Source organism: Pipistrellus kuhlii, unplaced genomic scaffold (genome assembly GCF_014108245.1).
Source record: "Pipistrellus kuhlii isolate mPipKuh1 unplaced genomic scaffold, mPipKuh1.p scaffold_m20_p_95, whole genome shotgun sequence".
Lineage (NCBI taxonomy): Eukaryota > Metazoa > Chordata > Mammalia > Chiroptera > Vespertilionidae > Pipistrellus > Pipistrellus kuhlii.
This window is the reverse complement of record NW_023425601.1, coordinates 203,224-222,390: the sequence shown is the minus strand read 5'-3', so window position 1 is coordinate 222,390 and position 19,167 is coordinate 203,224. Positions and strand designations below refer to the sequence as shown.

Sequence of the window (19,167 nt, the reverse complement as noted above, 5' to 3'; positions counted from 1 at the left end):
GGCAGTTGGAGGCGATCAACCCTGCAGGGAGGGCAGTTAGGGGTGATCAGGCCGGCAGAGGAGGAAAGTCGGGGGCAAACAGGCTGGCAGGGGAGCAGTTAGACATCAATCAAGCTGGCATGGGAGTGGTTAGGGGGTGATCAGGCTAGCAGGCAGAAGTGATTAGGGGCAATCAGGAAGGCAGGCAGGTGAGCATTTGGGAGCCAGCAGTCCTGGATTGTGAGAGGGATGTCCGACTGCCCGTTTAGACCCCATCCTGATGGGCAGTCGGACATCCCTCAAGGGGTCCCAGATTGGAGAGGGTGCAGGCTGGGCTGAGGGACACCCCTCCCCCCCTGTGCATGAATTTCATGCACTGGGCCTCTAGTTATACAATAAAACAGAAGATTCTAGAAATGGACTCCAAAATATCTGGAAGATTTGTATTTGATAAACGGGGCATTTCAAATGAATGAGTAAAATATCAACTAGTCGATAATTATATAGGAACAATTGTATTGCTACTGGGAAAATTAAAATTGGAAACCTACATTTGTACTGTATATCAAAATAAAACTCACATGGCACAAGTATTAAAAGGTAGAAATGAAGACAATAAAGGTGCAAGAAGAAACCATAGAGAAAGAGTTTTATAACCTTGAGGTAGGGGAAGCTTTCCAAAATACAGCACATAAGCCAGCTATTCTAAAGTCAATGATTAGCCCTAGCTGGTTTCTCAGTGGTAAGCATCAACCTGTGAACTGAAGGGTCCCAGGTTTGATTCTGGTCAAGGGCACATGCCTTGATTACAGACTTGGTCTCTGGTCCCCAGCTCCAGTCAGGCATGTGTGGGAGGTAACCAACTGATCTCTCTCACATCAATGTTTCTCTCTTTCTCTATTTCTCCCCCGCCCTTCCATTCTCTCTAAAAATACAAATCAATGGAAAAAATATTCTCAGGTGAGGATTAACCACAATAAAAATAATAAAAATAGAGTCAATGATCAGTAGTTTGATTATATAAAATGTTTTAAATTTGTGCATTCTAAGAAACACATTTACAAGATTAAAATACAAATTACAAACTAAGGGAGCTATTTGGGACAGGAAGACAAAGAGTTATTATCCACAATATAAAAAGTTATTCCAAATCAATAATAAAATACTAAATTCAATAAAAAGAGCAAGCAACATAAACAGACAAAAAATTTTGAAAACAGAATACAAAAGGTGCTCAACTTCACAAAAAACAACGAAAAACATGAAAATGAAAGCAATTAAATGTCACTTTGTATCATATTAGCAAAGAAAAAATGAGTGAAAATATATAGCTTTGGCAAGGATATAGAGAAAACACTCATATTCTGCTACTATGAATATAAATTTGTATAATCTCTTTTGGAGGACAAGTTGGCAATATCTATCCAATTATAATATATATATATATATATATATATATATATATATATATACACACACACACACACACACACATATGTTCATTGCAGAAATTCCATTTCTAGGCATCTATCTTACAGAAGTACATACATGTACGAGGCTATTTACAGGGATTTTTATTTTCATACTCTATAAAAATGAAAACTTACTACCCTGTTTCCCTGAAAATAAGACAGTGTCTTATATTAATTTTTGCTCCCAAAGATTCGCTAAGTCTTATTTTCAGGGGATGTCTTAGTTTTCCATGAAGAAGAATACGGTACACATTTATTGTTAAATGAAAATAAAGGAAGTTTATTACCTGTATACGGTACAGTAGTATGGTAGTTGTCAACACAAACCAGGCAAACTGTGAATCCTACAGTATCAAGAATTTACTCATTTATTCAATGACAATCATGTCATCATCTTCTGGAACATCATAACAATCCAATTCCTGAATTTCCTGGTGAATTTCTTGTGACTCCATTTCTTTCAGAATCAGTGGACTAAATCTCTCATGTTTAGCCTAGGGGGGCCTTGTTTTCGGGGCGGATGCCTTATATTTCACTCAGAAGGAAACCTGTAAGTAGGTCTTATTTTCGGAGAAATATGGTAACAATCCAAAGAATCATCCACTCTACACAATTAATTAAAAATAAGGTAAATCTTTAAGTATTGACATACTACAAAACACATGATTGCTTATTACCTCACCCACTTATTTCTGAAGATCATCGGGGGATTTCTTAATAATGTGTTACTTAAATCAGCATAACTTTATAACCTGTAAAGTAGATATAATTGTAGTACTTGCCTCATAGGATTGCTGATTCATTCATTCCTTCAAAAAGTATCTATTGAACAGGTACAATTGCCAGACACTGTGCTAGGTGCTGGGGTTCAAATATAATTAAAACAGACATGGTTAGGCTCTTAATGAAGTCATTATCCAGTGTAGGGTTTGTGGGGGTGTGTGTCTGGGGAGGGAGGGCAGACATTAATCACACACAAGACTGTACAATTGTCTTGGGGGCGTAGGGAGGAAAATAGCAGAGTCTGATAAAAGTGTATTATAGAGTGCCCTGATCCAGTTTGGGGGGAAGCAGGGAAGGCTTGCCTGAAGTGATATTTGATTTTTTAAAAAGATAATGATAGACCATGGGCTTTGTATAAATGTCAGCCCCAGAGATTAGTTAAAAAAGGATAAGGTAGATGTATATACACTGACATAGAAAGAATGTCAAGAATACATTATCAGTAAAGCAAGTTGTAAGACATATATAGCATGATTCCCCCCTTTTTGTTATAATACATATATCAATGTATAGATACAAAAAGATCTGAAGAATATATACCATACTAACAGTTTTTAACTCTACTTGAATAATTTATAAATTTGGCTGGCATTCTGTAATCATAAAAAACAAAAATATATGTGTATATATACATATATATACATATATATTCATATATATGTGATAGCATGAATATTAGGAATATTAGTAGTCAAGGCCAAAAGTTTTAAATAAGGTAGAGATACTGATAAAATATACTACTTACCAAGAATATCTTGTCATAATCATACAAACCAAACAATATTCCATTAAAGTATATAAAGAATTAGAAAAGCAGATAAGTTGTACCTTATAATATATATTTTTTGAAAAAAGATGGCCTATGCATCTTTTGCAAAAATTGATCATATACTAAGTCATTAAAAAAATCACAATACATTTTCAATATTAGAAATCATAAAAGTCACACTATTGGGTCACAGTGCAATACAACCAACTTCTATCCACAAAAACAGCCATAAAAATTTGTCACTTCAAAAATCAAACACTTTAAAATAACTCATGGTCAAAGAAGAAATGGAAAGCTATTGTAATATACTATTATATGTCAACTGTAATTAAAAATAAAAAAATGACTTAAGCCGAAACCAGTTTGGCTCAGTGGATAGAGCGTCAGCCTGTGGACTGGAAGGGCCCAGGTTCGATTCCGGTCAAGGGCATGTACCTTGGTTGTGGGCACATCCCCAGTAGGGCGTGTGCAAGAGGCAGCTGGTCGATGATTCTCTCTCATCAATGTTTCTAACTCTCTATCCCTCTCTCTTCCTCTCTGTAAAAAATCAATAAAATATATATATTTTTAAATGACTTAAAAATTGTAGACTAGAAATAAATGAGAATGAAACCACTATATATTAAGGTCAAACAAAGAAAAATGTATAAGTTTAAATGCTTTTAGAAATAAGAAATAATAAAAATGAATAAACCACAAATTCTATATATTGAATAATAAAGAGGGAATATGCAAATTGACCATCACTCCGCCACAAAAGATGGTGGTGCCCACAGTGGAGGCGGTATTTCCATAACACAAGATGGCTGCACCCACAGCAGAGGCCGAGAGCAATCAGCAGGGACCTGTGGCTGCATCCCGGTGGGGCTTGATGGGGTACCTGAGGCTAAGCCCACCTCCCAGTGCCAGGCCAGGGGACCGGAGGCCGCACCGCCCCCTTCTGGTGTGGCTTGATGGGATCTCAGGCCGTGGACCCCACCTGGTGGGGCTTGATGGGGGACCTCAAGGTGTGCCCCCTGCCCCAGCCTGGGCTGGGGGACCTCAGGCCACGCCCCCCACTCCAGCACTGGGCCAGGGGACCTGAGACTGTGCCCCCTGCCCGGTGGGGCTTTATGGGACCTTCTGGGGGTTGGATCTAGCCCAATGGGGGCGGGGGCTGACCAGGTCTGGGTCTTGCACAATTTTGAGGCACACGTGGGTGGGCGGGGACTTGACTCTAAGTCCCATTGTGCACCCCAGACTCTGATAGGAGGAAGATTTTCATATACATTTTACTAAGTTTCTTTCATCTCTGACACTTCTATTATAGAAAAAGGGCAAATAGCAATATTAAAATATTTTCTCTAATTAATCCCCCTCCTTTTTGTAAAAAATATATTTTATTGATTTTTTACAGAGAGGAAGGGAGAGAGATAGAGAGCTAGAAACATCGATGAGAGAGAAACATCAACCAGCTGCCTCTTGCACACCCCCTACCAGGGATGTGCCAGCAACCAATGTACATGCCCTTGACCAGAATCGAACCTGGGACCTTTCAGTCCGCAGACCTACGCTCTACTACTGAGCCAAACCGGCTTCGGCTAATTAATCCCCTTTTAATGTGCATGAATTTCATGCACTGGGCCACTAGTTTCACATAAACCATTACAAAGAAAACAGGAAGAACACAAAGAAAGAACTAGAGGAAGAGTTAATCAGTGTAAAAGCTGAAAATAATAATTTATTAAAGTAGAGAACAGAAAAAAAATGGTAGTGTAGGGAAATAAATATGAAAAATAGTTATTTGAAAATATCAACAAAACAGAAAAACCTCTATAGTTTAGTTAAAATAGAAAGAGAAATGCATCGACAATATAAGGTGGTTTGATTGATCGGCAGCTAGCTGATAGCTATGTGATCAACAAGTATAGCAGAACATTAATGGTAAAATCTATGCTGAGTGTATGCAGGTGTTCACTGAAATTTCTTAAGCTTTGCTGTTTTGAAAATTTATAATAAAATAGATAAAAATCTATTATCATCCAGAACATCAGTGTGGGACACATTACACTAGAAGTTTCACTAAAACCAGGAAGAAGAAAAAGATGCCCACTGTTGCCTCTACCATTGAACATTTTTTCTAGAAATCCAATGAAATGCAATATGTCAAGTAAATGCAAATAGAAATTGCAAATATAATAAAGACGATGAAATCATTATTTGCAGATGATATCAATATCCACCTGGAAAACCAAAGAGAATGAATAGAAAAAATTATTTGAGCTGATAAGGACGGTAAGTAGAGTGGCCAGCTACAAAAAGATGTCCCATTATGCACACAAAATATAAAGGGCTACTTCTAAACAGGCATGGCAGAGAGGGAAGGATGGTGAAAGGAGTCTTTCATGTTTTGCTCTGATTACAGTACTTCCCTGATGTTTGAATCCTTTACAACCAAAATGATTCATGTAGTCGTTTGAAAAGGGGAAATCGAATCAACGGTAGGCAGAATCCTAAAATGCCACCACCCCCTCCCCATTGCCCACCCTCATTTCCGGACTGTGGTCGTGATGAGACGTCTCGCCTGTAATTATGTTGCATTATGTGGCAAAAGGGATTTTGCAGATGTAATTAAAGTTCCCCTTAAAATAGGAAGATTATTCTGGGTTATTCCAATGGCCTTACTCTAATCACAAACCTTTTAAAAGCAGAGCGTTTTCTCAGGCTAGTGGGAGTAAGAAAAGTCAGAGAAATTCCAAGCAAAAGAGGGGTTCAGTATGCTATTGCTGGCTTATAGATGGAAGGGGGCACAGGAGGAAAGATGTGGGTGGCTTCTGGAAGTTGGGAGTGTGGGGATCTCAGTCTAACAGGAGCAAGGAACTGAATCCTGACAAGAACCTGAATGAACTTGGAAGTGGGATCTTCCCCAAAGTCTCCAGATAAAAGCCAAGTCCTGGGGCACCTTAATTCTGTGAGACATCAAGGTGTTGTTTTAAACTGCTAAATTGGTGGTAAGTTGTTATGCAACAATAGAAAACAAATACAGATGCTCCTCTACGTACAATGGGGTTACATACCGATAAACACATTATAAGTTGAAAATGCATTGAATACACCTAACCTACCAAACATCATAGCCTAACCTAGCATACCTTGAATGTGCTCAGAACACAAGATATTGTAGAGTATCTATTGTTCACCTCGTGACCACATTGCTGACTGGGAGCTGTCTCCCTGTGCCTACCCAGCCATCACTGGAGAGTATTATACTAAATATCAATATCCTTAGCCTGGGGAAATATAAAAATTCAAAATTTGAAGTATTGCTTCTACTGAATGCTTATTGGTTTAGACCACCTTCAAATGGAAATACCCTAAGTCAACCATCGTAAGTTGGGGACCACCTGTATAAAATATATCACATCAGCAAAACAATGCAATGCATCAGCTATCAAGTTTTCAAAGGTTGAACCCCAATAATGGCATAGTCATGCATTAGGATAGGGAAATGACGCACCCATACACCCCATGGAAATGAAAATGGGTAAAATCTTTCTTCAAAGTACATTGGGCAATACCTATCAACCTCCCCCAAAACGTGACTATGCTTTGCCTTATTAAAATGTATTATAGTTAAATGTCCTTCTTTACAGAACTGCTTATAACAGTGGACAATTATAATAGAAACATCAGGAAGGTATGGGCATAGAAGACTGGTTTGTCAAATAAAATATCCTACACCATTTGATGAAATAAATGTATGCAATAAAAAACCCAGTAGGGATTCTTATAGAACTTTACAAGCTAATTTAAAAATTCATCTGAAAGAAAATGCATGCGAATAGTCAAGATATTTTTTTTGGGGGGGGTGAGGGGAGACAGAGGGATGTGTCCTAGCAGATCTGAAGTAATAATTTGAAGGTCAAGTGCTTAAACTGTGGTATTAGTGCTGGTATGGATTTTAGGACTATTGAACTGATTGTTTACATTCAAATGTATTTACCACTTAGGAATTTGGTTTTTGATAAAAGGAAAGAGGATCTGTTCAATGAATGTTTAAGGCCCTAGAGAAATACCAAGTAATTAGTATTACAATGGAGTACTATTCACATATTAAACATAACATTGTTAGAATATGCGTTTTTGAATTGATTTTTAGAGAGAGAGGAAGGGAGAGGGATAGAGAGAAACATGGATGAAATATCATTGATTGGCTGCCTCCTGCACACCCCCTACTGGGGATCAAGCCCACAACCCTGGTGTGTGCCCAGGACCAGAATGAACAGGTAACCTCTTGGTTCTTGGGTCTAAACTCAACCACTGAAACACAGGGGTCTGGCAACATTGTTAGAATACTTAACAACTTAAAAAAAATGTTTATCAAAAGCTATTTCAGAAAACTAAAGAACTAAACATAAACAATTCTAAAACATTACAAGTAAATACAGAACAATGTTTGTAATTTTGGTGTAGAAAGGCTTTCTTATGCAAGATTCAAAATGCAAAAGCTATAAAAGAAAGAACTGATAAATTTGAATACATCAACATTTAAAACATCTATACACCAAAGACCCCACAAGCCAAGTTTAAAAATAAACAAAAGTCTGCAGAAAAAGAAAACAAATAATCCCACACAAGTAACAATGATTTATTTCCAGACTACAAAATTCGACAATAAGAAGCCAAACAATCCAATTGAAAAGTGGATGGAAGATATGAGCAGGCAAGTCAAGAAACATGAGCAAATGGCCAACAAACACATGAAAATATTCCTTAACCTTGCTAAAAAATCAGAGAAACACAAGTAATGAAACATTTTTTACCCACCACATTGGAAAAACATTCAAATGATAGTTTAATACCCAGGATGACTAAACATTTCGGAGAAAATGGTTATTCTTATTCACTGCTAGTGGTATAAATTGTCTTCCTACATGGCAATTTGGTATTACATATTAAAATGTCAAAATGTGCTGCCTTTGAGTCATCTATTTCACTTATCTATATTTATCTCACAGAAATATTTTAGCAAGCCTTGGCCAGGTAGCTTAGTTGGTTAGGGCATGGTCCAGAAACACCAAGGTTGTTAGCTTAATCCCCAGTCGGGGGACATACAAGAAGCAACCAATGAAGGCATAAATAAGTGGAACAATAAATCAATGTTTCTCTCTGTCTCTCTAAATTCAATAAATACAAAATTTCAAAAATACATATTTGAGCAAATGCAGAAAAAGTATGTACAAGGATTTTCACTGCAGCAGTGTTAATAGTAAAAAAACACTTATAGTAAAAGATTGAAAACAATATATATTTATCAGTAGGTGACCCTATCAATGTGGTAGCTAACTATGGTACACTCATTCAATGGACTGCTACTGTCCAGCATGTATAATGAATGAGGCAGATTTATATAGAGTCACATGGAAAGATCATCAAGCCAAAGTGAATGAAGCAATTGCCAAAACTACACAAAATAGGATGCCATTTATTTATTTTATTTTAAATATATATATTTTATTGATTTTTTACAGAGAGGAAGAGAGAGGGATAGAGAGTTAGAAACATAGATGAGAATCATTGATAACCTCTTGCACACCCCCCACTGGGGATGTGTCAGCCACCAAGGTACATGCCCTTGACCGGAATGGATCCTGGGACCCTTCAGTCCGCAGGCAGACTCTCTATCCACTGAGCGTAACCGGTTTCGGCTAGGATGCCGTTTATATATATTTTAAAGGTAAAAAACACAAAATGAAGCTACGTATTTTCTACATTTGTGTGGGAATATAAGTGGAACATTAAATTGATCTATTGTGTATTTTATATGATTTATTGATTTTAGAGAGGGAGAGAGAGAGAAGGGGGGGCGTGGAGAGATATGAATGAATGGATGAAGGCTCACTATGGGCCAGAAGTGCCCTAGGCTTTGCCTTGTGAATTCAGAACGGTCTGCGCCCTGATTGCCTACCACCCTCATCCACGCGGTGCCCTCGCTTTCCCACTTGCCCCCCATTCTTCCCAAGGCAGCTGGCAAGACGGTTCATCTTTAAACGGAAATCAAACGCCGCCGTCAACCTTCAGCGGCTTCCCTCCTGCCTGGAATCAAACCCCAATTCCTCGGAGACCCCGCATCCTTTATGGATGGGTTGGCTGGGCCGGGAGGAGCCCAGGCGCGGTCCGGGTAGGAGACCCGGTTGGCAGAGGAGGGAGCGCCCTCCCCAGGGACGGGGGCGGGGCCTCGGGAGGGGGCGGAGCCTCGGCGGGAGTGTGAGCGCTGCCCGCAGGGGAGGCTTTCAGTGCCAGCGAGCGAGGGGAGCGGGGCTGGAGCAGGGCCCCGGACCCTGCACGCTCCTGCGGGCCCCGCGCACCCGTGGCCGCCAAGGTGAGCGTCTTCCCCGGGGCTCCGGGGGCGGGCTCGGCTCCCGCGGCCTCGCCGGCTCCCCGCCGGGGCTTGTTCCCACGGGACGCCGGGCGGAAGCTCGGAGGTGGCGGCCTTGGGGAGCCCGCGGGTGAGGCTGGCGGAGGGGCCGGGCGGCCTGCCCCGGGGCGCCCCCCACCCCGCCTGCGCCCCCGATCGCGGACCCCGGCTGCGCCCGCGGGGAGCCAGCCGCATCCTCGGGGGCGGCGGGCCGGCGGCCGGCAGCGCGGCGAGACAGCGGCCGGCAGCGGGGATGCGAGGTACCGGCATTGGCCGCGGCCAAGGGGCTGGAGGGAATGCAGGCCCGGCCTTCGGCGCCGCTCTCACGGGTTGGAGGAAGGCAGGCTCAGGGGAGGGGGAAGGCGATGGGCGGGCGGGCAGGCTTCGCGGGGAACTACTAGGCATTGTATATGCATGTTTCGGGATCGCGGCGGTGCTACAGCACGCAGAAACCTATTTATCGGGGCCGATGGCTTTCGGAAAACTTCATCTGGCTCGCAGATCTTCCTGCATCAGGGGATCTCAATTTGTCTGATGCATAAACAGCTGCATTGTATGATTGTACTACAGTTTATTTAACTGTTTCCGGATTGATGTTTCCCATTTGGGGGGGGGAGGGGGGGCAATTGCAAGCAATGTTCTAATGAATGGGTTCGTATGTGCTCCGTCCACATGTATGAGTATTTCTGTGGGAGAAATTCTTAGACGAGTAATCTCTGGGTCAAGGTGTATATGCATTTTGAATTTTGATAGATTTGTCCAATTTGCCCTCCCATAAGGCTATGTGAACGTACGCTCTCCGATGTTGGGCGAGAATGTCCATTTTCCCACAATTGTGCAACGCAAATTATTAGCAATTTTTGGAATTTTGACCAATTTAAAGGGCAGAAAATGGCATGTCATTGTTTTCGTTTGCATTCCCCCGAATACTGCTGAAGTTGGACATATTCTTTATTTGCCGGATTACAAAAGTAAATAGGCAAATATCAATAGTTCCTATCTATGAGCAATAAGCATTTCGAAAATTTAATACCAGAAAAAAAACCCATTCGCAATAGCAAGAAAAGCAAGTCAAAATACCTAGAAGTAAACTGCAAAACTTTATTGAGGAATTATAATAAAAGAACGTTTGCATACACGGAGGAGGGATAGAAGTTTCAATTTTGTAGTGATGTCCATTTTCCCCAGGTTCTTTCATACAATTGATACAATTTCAATAAATACACCAAGTTTTTGCAACTTAATATGATTCTAAAGTTCATCTAGGAAAAAAAAGGCTAAGAATAACTGAGAAAATATCTTAAACGATAAGTAAAAAATGGGGGATATTAAAACGTACTCTAAAGGAATTGCATTTAAGTTACAATGGAAAGAACAATGTATTAGAATGGAAAAGCTCACAATTAGAGCCAGATTGTATTCCAGGATTTACTGGAGAAATATTGTTGTCTAGACGTGGAAAAACTGCCATATTAAAAGCTCCAAGCATTCACGTTCTCCCCCCACCCCCACCCCCCAGGAAGCTTCAATTTTCCTTTGAGGGCTGACTCCTTTGTTTGGAGAAAACCACTTTATTGGGTCTGTTGGTTAAGCCTCAGGAGTTAAAAATTAGTGGCTTTGTAGCTAGAACTAACGACGTGACCCTTCAGTTAGATTAAGATGGATTCGGGTTAGCCTGCAGTGCGGCGAGGAAAGGAGTATGGATATTACCGATGTTTTAAAAATTATTTTTCCCTATCTAATGGGGGAAAATGTTATGTCATTGTTTTCATTTGCATTTGCATGCTTATTGTGAGGCGGAACGTCTTTTATGTGTGAGTCCAGGTTAATGTGTGATGCCTGGTGGCAGGTAACAATGGGAGACCCGCTTCTCCTCTTTCAGAATGGAGTTTGGCTAATTGGCACAGCTCTGCCTAGAAGCGTGAGAATAAACAGGTTGACTTTTTCCATTTTCCTAAAGCACTAGGCTCTAGACACCTTAGATCGGGGGCGGAGGCAGTTTTCAGGACATGGCCGAGATTTGGCGCTGAGCTGTGTCATCGCGAGGTTTGGCAGCCAGCACCGCAGTGGGTCGGAAACCTCGTGGTAGGCGAGATCCCTGCAGGACGGGAGGTTCCTCCCTTCCCCCCGAAAAACTCCCAGTCATTTTCGTGACGCCCCGCCTCTCTCCTTTTTCGGAGTGCACCGGGTCTCGCGAGAACTCGTGTTTCCGAAAGGCGAGGCGCGGGCGGCTTCCTGCGGTGATTTCAAAGGTCTCGTAGAAACTCCATGTAATATCGCGATGGTTGCCGCGGCGCATGCGGGAGCCAATGGCGGCAGACTAACTCCGCCCCTCGACGGTTCATGAGGTTGTGCGTCATTTGCTTTTCGCTTCGCGGAGGTTGAGAGCGGAGCCGTAGCGACTTAGCCTTTTGGTGGAAGGAGGGGGTCTGCGAAGGGCTGGGCTCTCGCTTTTCCCGTCCGGTGGAGCCTCTCGCGGCATCGCGCAGAGGCAGCCGCGGCTCGACTCCGGACTGCAGCAGCCCGGGAGGCGGCGGCAGCGTCTTCGGCTCGTGCTGTTCTAAAGCCCATGAGTTCTCGCGGGAGTGGTGTTACGTCCTCGTGGGATCCTTCGGCGGTGGCGGAGGTAGCTTGGAGGTGGGGGGGGGGGGCGCAGTGACTAGGGTCGGTCCGCTTGCTGTTAAGATGGCGGCGGAAGCTTATGTCTGTCCGGCCCGGAGATTAGGTGGTGGCCGTCCGCATTTGTGACGCCTAAGGTATCCGACATTAGAGGTGACGATTGGCGGAACGCCGAGGTGCCGAGAAACCGAACCTTAGGCGAAGATCACCCCGTCTGTGGTCGGTTGAGACGGCACCATTTCTCGGCCCTCAGCCGCGTGTGGGCTCGCTTTTGCCCCCCCCAGTCAGTCAACGCCTCCGTTGTTGCCGCCGCAGTGGGCGGACTGGGAAGGGGGGGGGGGAACGGGACCTCTGTAGTTTCTGGGGTGTGTGGTTCGGGGTTAGATTGGGCCGCGAGGAGGACTAACGATGACTAGTTCTCCCCCCTCCCCTACCTTTTTGCGAGCCCTCCTCCGCTCCGCCCCTGCGGCCGCCCAGATCAATCACCTACGTAGTTTCCCTTGAGCCGGACTCTACTTCCCGAACTCGCATGGTCTTGGACTACGAGCTGAAGCTTTGGCGCTTCTGATGTCCTCCTCCCATTTCTCCCCCAATTCTGTGGTCCCATTGAATCTTCTTCCCCATCTACATGGATATTTAAGGCTGTGCTTAAGAGGAGGCGGCAGTGCTTTTCCCCTATCCCGACCGATTTCCCTCCTCCATTGGTCCTCCACGCAGGTGATGAATAGAACCTTTCCAGTTCCTTTCATTTATTACATCTCTATGGACGGAGCCATAGCAGCCTTCCGCTTTCTCAGGTCTTCGTGCTTTACGACCCCAATCTCAGCACAGGGCATCGATTCCTCCCACCCCGCATGCTGTTCAAGCCTCTCTTAGGCGGAACAGTGAATGGGTTGGTGGTTGCTGTCTTTGTGACCTCTTCCTTCTAGGGGTTGTTGGTCTTCCCTTCTTCATAACAACGCCCCCCCCCCAAAAAAAAAAACAACCCACAAAATATTAAAAAGCTGTAGAGGGTAATCCTCCTGGAAACCAATTTTTTTGCAAGCCCCCTCGAAAGCCCGGGAACTGCCCCCTTGCTCTGAGGTCCTGTGACCTCATGGTCTATGGAAATCTGTCTTTGCTTCTGACCACCTCTTACATGGGACTCAACGTCTTAATCCTTCTATTTCCTGTCCCCCTCTCCCCATACTCTTACAGCAGCTGAATTCCCTAGAGAGAAGATACTTAACTGTGGGACCGGCTACATCCCCTCTCCCCCACGTGCTAGAAAATGAAATCGCTTTGGTAGAGTATCCTGCCTCTCCGTCTACCCCGGGCTAGTCCTTTTTATCGTACTCCCGCCATTCATTACAAAAGGCAATTAATGGTCGATTCGTTTCCTTTTTAGATCGCATGTTCAGTATCATTTTAGCCCCACTGTTGCCCGGATTGAGAAGACGCCAACATTCCCCAGTCAAGGGAAGGCAGCTTAGTATGGTGGAAATACTCTGTGCTCGGGGTTCATGTTGAACTTCGTGACCGCGGTCAAATTACTTTTCGTATTCTCAGGCTTTTCATCCGTATAATGGGATGGGGCAGTAGCGCTTGGATTTGCTAGCTATGTTGTGAAGTGCCTGACTTGTGGTTGCTTTTTCTTAGGGTAAAAAGACCTTTTCAGATACATCTGTGTTCTGTGGCCATTTTATGACCTAGGAAAGAATAAGAGATTTTGTTCCTTTAACTCCTTAATTTTTTTTTTTTCATTCGTTTCTAGGCCAGTCCTATCAGCTTTGTATTTTTTTCCTTCTTCATAGGCCAAACTATCTTCAGTGGTTCCCAGTGTTTGGATATGATTCCCACCTGCATTAACCTTTTAGTGCAGAATCACTATCCCAGAATAACCACCAGCCATAATGTTTTCCTCAAGAACCCCCCAGCCCTTTTCTGTCTTTTAGAGAAAGGGTGCCTGGTCCCTTGCTTCTTCCACATACACTTTCAAAGGCAGGTTATCCTAGATGAGATTTGGTGCCATGCTTTTCATGGTGGTGATAAAGGGAACTTTTGCTAGCTAGTTCCAAATGTTCATACTGCTTTTCCCCCTCCCTCCCTCGTTTGGTATAACTCAGATGGGCAGGATACTTCCTGACAGAGAGTTTAGAAAGGTTTGGGATACCAGGCTGCTGCTTTTCCAAAGGGAATTATTGTCAGTTCTTTAATACAGACATTACCTTGTGTTATTCTTTTGACATTTTATGTTTTCAAATATTCTAACTAAATAAAAGTGACTGCTCAATATGGGGGTAGTTTTCTTGCTGCTCTGTTTGTATTTGGCCAAAATTAAAGTGAGTGCTTTTTTTTCTAATTACCTTGGTGGGTGACGGGGTTTGAAATAAGAATATGATTATGAAAAGTTCACCTAGGATTGAAAATTGACTGTGGGTAACCATCCAGTAATTACCTATATGTGGGCACTAAAGTCCCCTGGAGGTAACAGAATTTCCCTCTTTCATTGGAGGGCAGGGGGTCACTTTCTGTTTTTGGATTTTGCTTTGATGCTCTTTACAATGGATCAGCAGTAATCAGAAACGAACTGAACTTTAATTTGACTCTTGTCGCGTAGAACTAGAATAAATCTGGGAATGACAATCTAGGTGTGGCCTAAAAGGTTTAATATATTCTGGGTAGATCTCTCAGAGGAAGGAGTGGAAATACCAGTTAAAAACTTTGTCTAAGGTTCAGTGGCAAAGTTCAACCTGAGTTTCTAGGGTGTTTATCATTTGTCTCCTAGTGTGGCCAAAAAGCATGTATAAAGGTGAACATTTTTTTGGTGTGTGATTTTTTTATTTTTTTTTTTTACCAAAAATAATAAATTTGCCTTGGTATCAACTAATCATGAGGATAAAAAATTGGTTATAAAATAATCACTATCCCCTAACATTTCATTTGGGTTGAGAACTGAGTTGAGTTCTCAGGGGATGTTGTCAGATGAGAAGAATTGTTTTAGCTGTTGGTTGTGAATTGTTCCTGCTTAAAGCAGGTCCTGAAAAATGTAAATTGATATGTGAGGGCGATTGCTTAAGAAATAATAACTGTGATTATGTTTGAATATTGATATAATAATGGTTAACTCCCCTACACCCTAATAAATGTTTGTATATTCCCCATCTTTTCTTGTAGGTACTTCAGTAGTCTGACCTGAGTGTTAGTACTCCAGAGGAACCAGCAGTGACCAGCTTGGTCAGGAAGGTTCAGAAAGCTGTTGCAGCAGTTTTGGTATTTCCCACCAGGATGAGTATGATTGGCTGTGATTTTAGGTTAGTTTTTTAAAATCTTTGTGGTTAGCATTTATATTTTACTTCCTGGAATGGAGATGTTGGGGGGGTGTATTTTCCATTGTATAATTGAGGTACTCTGGTTTCTAACATTGATCTGAAGTGGCACTAGTTGGTTCTTGTGTTTAAGTGGAGCTTATTACCGAATTAAACTGTTTGAATGAATTCTGTCTGTACATGATTTTTTTAATTCACCTTAAGTATCATTCAAAAAAATAAAATTACAGGGTTTGTCTAACCACTTCTGTTTTAAAGACCTATGGAATTTTTAAACCTACAAACATTGGGTGGTATAATGATCCCCCTGTGTACCTATTACCAGCTTTTAAGTTACTACCAATGTGTAGCCATTCTGTTTCAGCTATACTTCTCCCCACAGCCCCCCCCCCCAGCTATTTTGAAATACACCCCTACTGTCATATTTTTATTTGCAAATGTTTGTATCTTTATGAGGGCTGTATAGGCATAACCTGAAAACCATTATCACAACTCAAAAAAATTATGCTTTTTAAAAATACCAAATAGGAAGTTAGTGTTCAGATTTGATCGTTTGAACTAGGATCTGAAGAAAGCCCATTTATCACAAAGGATTGATATGGCTCTAAAATCTAGCTTAATCTGCAAGTTCCCTCCCTTTTGTGTTTTTTCCCCCCCTTCTGAGTTATTGGTTGAAAAACTTGTCTTATAGTTTTTCCCACATTTGGTGATGATAATATATAGACCAGTATTGATATCCAACCTATTCTTGCTAATATGTGAAAGACCTTGGAGGAACTCGTTATAATAGACCAATGGCAGTAATCTCCTCTATCCCAGTTGGAGTTGATACTGCTGGCCTAGGCACTATCCCAAAATAACTGGTCATGGATTCTTTTTTTCTGTGGCAGAGTCTTGATTTAATTGATACCTGACTTCAGTTCCATGTCTTGGCCCTGCTTCCTGCTCCACATGAAAAGTAGGCCTCCTTGTGGAAGGAGCTAATGTTTCCTAGATAATGACCTGATTGTGCCTTTGGGGTTTTTCATCATGGTTTCAATTTCCTTAGGTGGTTTAGTTATTTTTATACTATGTCATAATATTGCTTTTTATTCTTTTGATGTTGGTATCTCAGCTACTCTGACCCATAACTTCTAAGCTATTGTGTCTGAGTGATGAGTTCCTCTTGCTGTAATATTCTGTTGGAAATGGCAGTACTAAACAGTTTGTGAGAGCTTTGCACTTACCATCCTGGTTTCCAGTTATTTTACACACCTGTAGTTTTCCTGTTATTATTTTTCATTTTACTTCTTCTGGAAATGATGTTTTCCTGCCCACTGCCCCCCAGCATAAAGTCCTTTAAGCTGTTCTTTTAAATATATATTTATATTTATATATGTATTTACATAAATATTTTTTTCTCAGAAAGAAAGGAGAGAAACATCAATGATGAGAGAGAATCATTGATTGGCTGCCTCCTGCATGCCCCCTACTGAGGATCAAGCCCACAACCTGTGCATGTGCCTTTGACTAGACTTGAACCTGGGACCTTTCAGTCCCCGGGCTGATGCTCTATCCACCAAGCCAAACCAGCCGGGCTATACTGTTCATTTCTTTCCTTGTATAGCATTGGCCATTTTGGGATCTACTGTCTTGTCTTTTTTGCCGTCAGAACCTGAGAAAGGAAATTGGACAGACTCCAGCCAGCCTTTGACTTAAGCACAAATAGAGGCAAGAGCCAAGGTTATTTGTGCCTACATGTAAAACGAGAGTGATTTCAAGTTGAAGGGGTAAAGGTATACAGGTCATGAATGAAAGTTTTTGGGGTATTAGCTGAAATATGAGTGTGAATCCAGTGATGGATCATAAGTTCAGACTTTAGTTCTTTGTTATTAATGGAGAAATAAGATCACTAGTTGAAAATAGACCGAGTATTAAAGAAGTGATTTCTTGGGAAATGCAGTGAAGTTCATTCATTTAACAAAAAAATTTCAAGCACATTAGATGTAATTAGATATTTATCCTTGTAAGGTTTCTGTAGTTAGAAAGTTTGACTAGGTCACTTAAACCTTTGGAGTTTGTGAAAGTAGGATAACTACATTTTTGGCACACAGCATTACACATAGGCATTTTATTATTTGAATTGTTTCCAGAGTTCTTAACAGTTAAACTTTACAATGGAAATGGTGTTGGATTTTTTTTCTTCTGTTGTATGTTTTAAACCATGGTTTCAAAGTATTATTGAAATGCCAAACTTGGTTGCTCTGAAAATATATGCTCTTTCTAGTCTATGTTACCTCTCCCGCAGTTAGATTAAGTTCAAATCTGTTGTGTGGCTATAACCATATTATGCTGCTTTACAATGATTTTCCCATCTAATAAGGTTGATGGTCATAAGCACTTGGGTTCTGGGTGTTTTGCTATATTGTTCTCTGACTCGTTTTCTCAATGACTGGTTACCAGATGTTTAATATGTTAATGTCAGGGCTAATTCAACTCCAGAGATTCTTTGGGAGCCTTCTCATTTGATGTGTCATAGGGGTTGAGTTGCTAAAACTTGATGTACTTGTTGACCAACTTGGTCTTCTGGTTATAGCAATGCTTTCAGATAGTGAAGGAGTGGCTCACTCTGAGTAAAACAACTACGTATTTTGTTTGGGCTGTTAACCTGAGCGTTTTCAACTTTTAGCTCCCTTAGAAAGTTTTTAGCCATTTGGCTTTTCAAAATTACAGTGGTGACATGGATTGGTCCCGGAATGCGATTTTACAGAAAGTTGGAACTTGTTTTGGCTTCTCATGAATGTTTCATTAAATAGAGATTGGCTTTATAGATCCATTCAGTCCGGATTGCTAGTTGGACTAAGATGAATGTGAAAGTTCTTTTCAAACTTGAGATTCTGATTGTGTAATCTTAGATATTGAGAAAGCGATCTTTCCTTTTCAATAATCTTTAAGTAGTAACAAAAAGAGACTAGGAGTAGGGAGATGCAAATTATTCTGGAATAATCATTTAGATTTTACAGATTGATAAGTGAATGGGCTGCCATGGATTTACCGTATTTAGCATAACCCAGGTTTTCAGTCCTTATAACTAGATACCAGAGATAATTACTCTGGAAACACTTGGGTGTGTTGTATTTGGTGGCTATTTATGTCTTGGAACACTTTTGGGAAGATTGCTTTAATGATTTCATTATTTGCTGTGATTATTTTCTTACTTGCCTTCTTTATAGTGAAACATATTTCTCCTGGCCTTTACTTTCTTGTTGTTGTTTTTTAATATATATATTTCCACTACTAATTATTTTTTATTACATTCTGCCAATTGAGTTTTTAGAGATGGAAGTACCTTTCAGCACAATAATTAAGAACATTGGAGCCAAGATTCCCTGGGTTCAGGTTCTGACTTTTTTTTTTTTTTTTTTTTTTTTTACCAGCTCTGTCATCTTGTGCAAATTATTTAACCTCTGTGCCACAGTTCTTAATCTGTATAATGGTGTTACCTATTTTATAGAGTTTTGGAGAAGTTTAGCTGAGTTAATGCATATAAAATGCTTAGAACAGTGGTTTGAAACTTACGTAATGGGACATCAGAATCACCGAGAGGGCTTGCTTAAAGCACAGATAGCTAGGCTCTCCCTCTCCCCCCCCCCCCCCCCAGATTTCCTGATTCTGCAAGTAGGTAATGTGTTGAGAATTTGCATTTCCAACAATTCCCCAGGAGATGTTGGTGAGCTGGGGAACCACTGAAATAGAACAGTGCTAGGCATAGAGTGCTAACTGGTGTGTGTGTGTGTGTGTGTGTTTTTTGGGACTACTTTCTCAATCCCTGAGTAAAAATACTTCACTCTTCAGTGCTGT

General features: G+C 41.4%; 1 protein-coding gene across 17 annotated transcripts in view; it reads left to right on the top strand.

Annotated features, from left to right (window-relative positions):
- The first annotated feature begins 9,233 nt into the window (after window positions 1-9,233).
- The window catches only part of HUWE1 (HECT, UBA and WWE domain containing E3 ubiquitin protein ligase 1), a 143,592-nt gene continuing 133,658 nt past the window's right edge, over window positions 9,234-19,167 (top strand). For 13 of the 17 annotated variants that reach the window (XM_036428922.2, XM_036428929.2, XM_036428917.2 and 10 more), the window contains exons 1-2: window positions 11,760-12,026; window positions 15,176-15,312. The gene's annotated coding sequence lies outside the window, so the exon portion shown is untranslated. Of the gene's footprint in view, window positions 9,365-9,561; window positions 9,661-11,756; window positions 12,027-15,175; window positions 15,313-19,167 lie in introns of those variants that run through there. The other 4 variants (XM_036428912.2, XM_036428911.2, XM_036428926.2 and 1 more) reach the window with 4 other exon arrangements.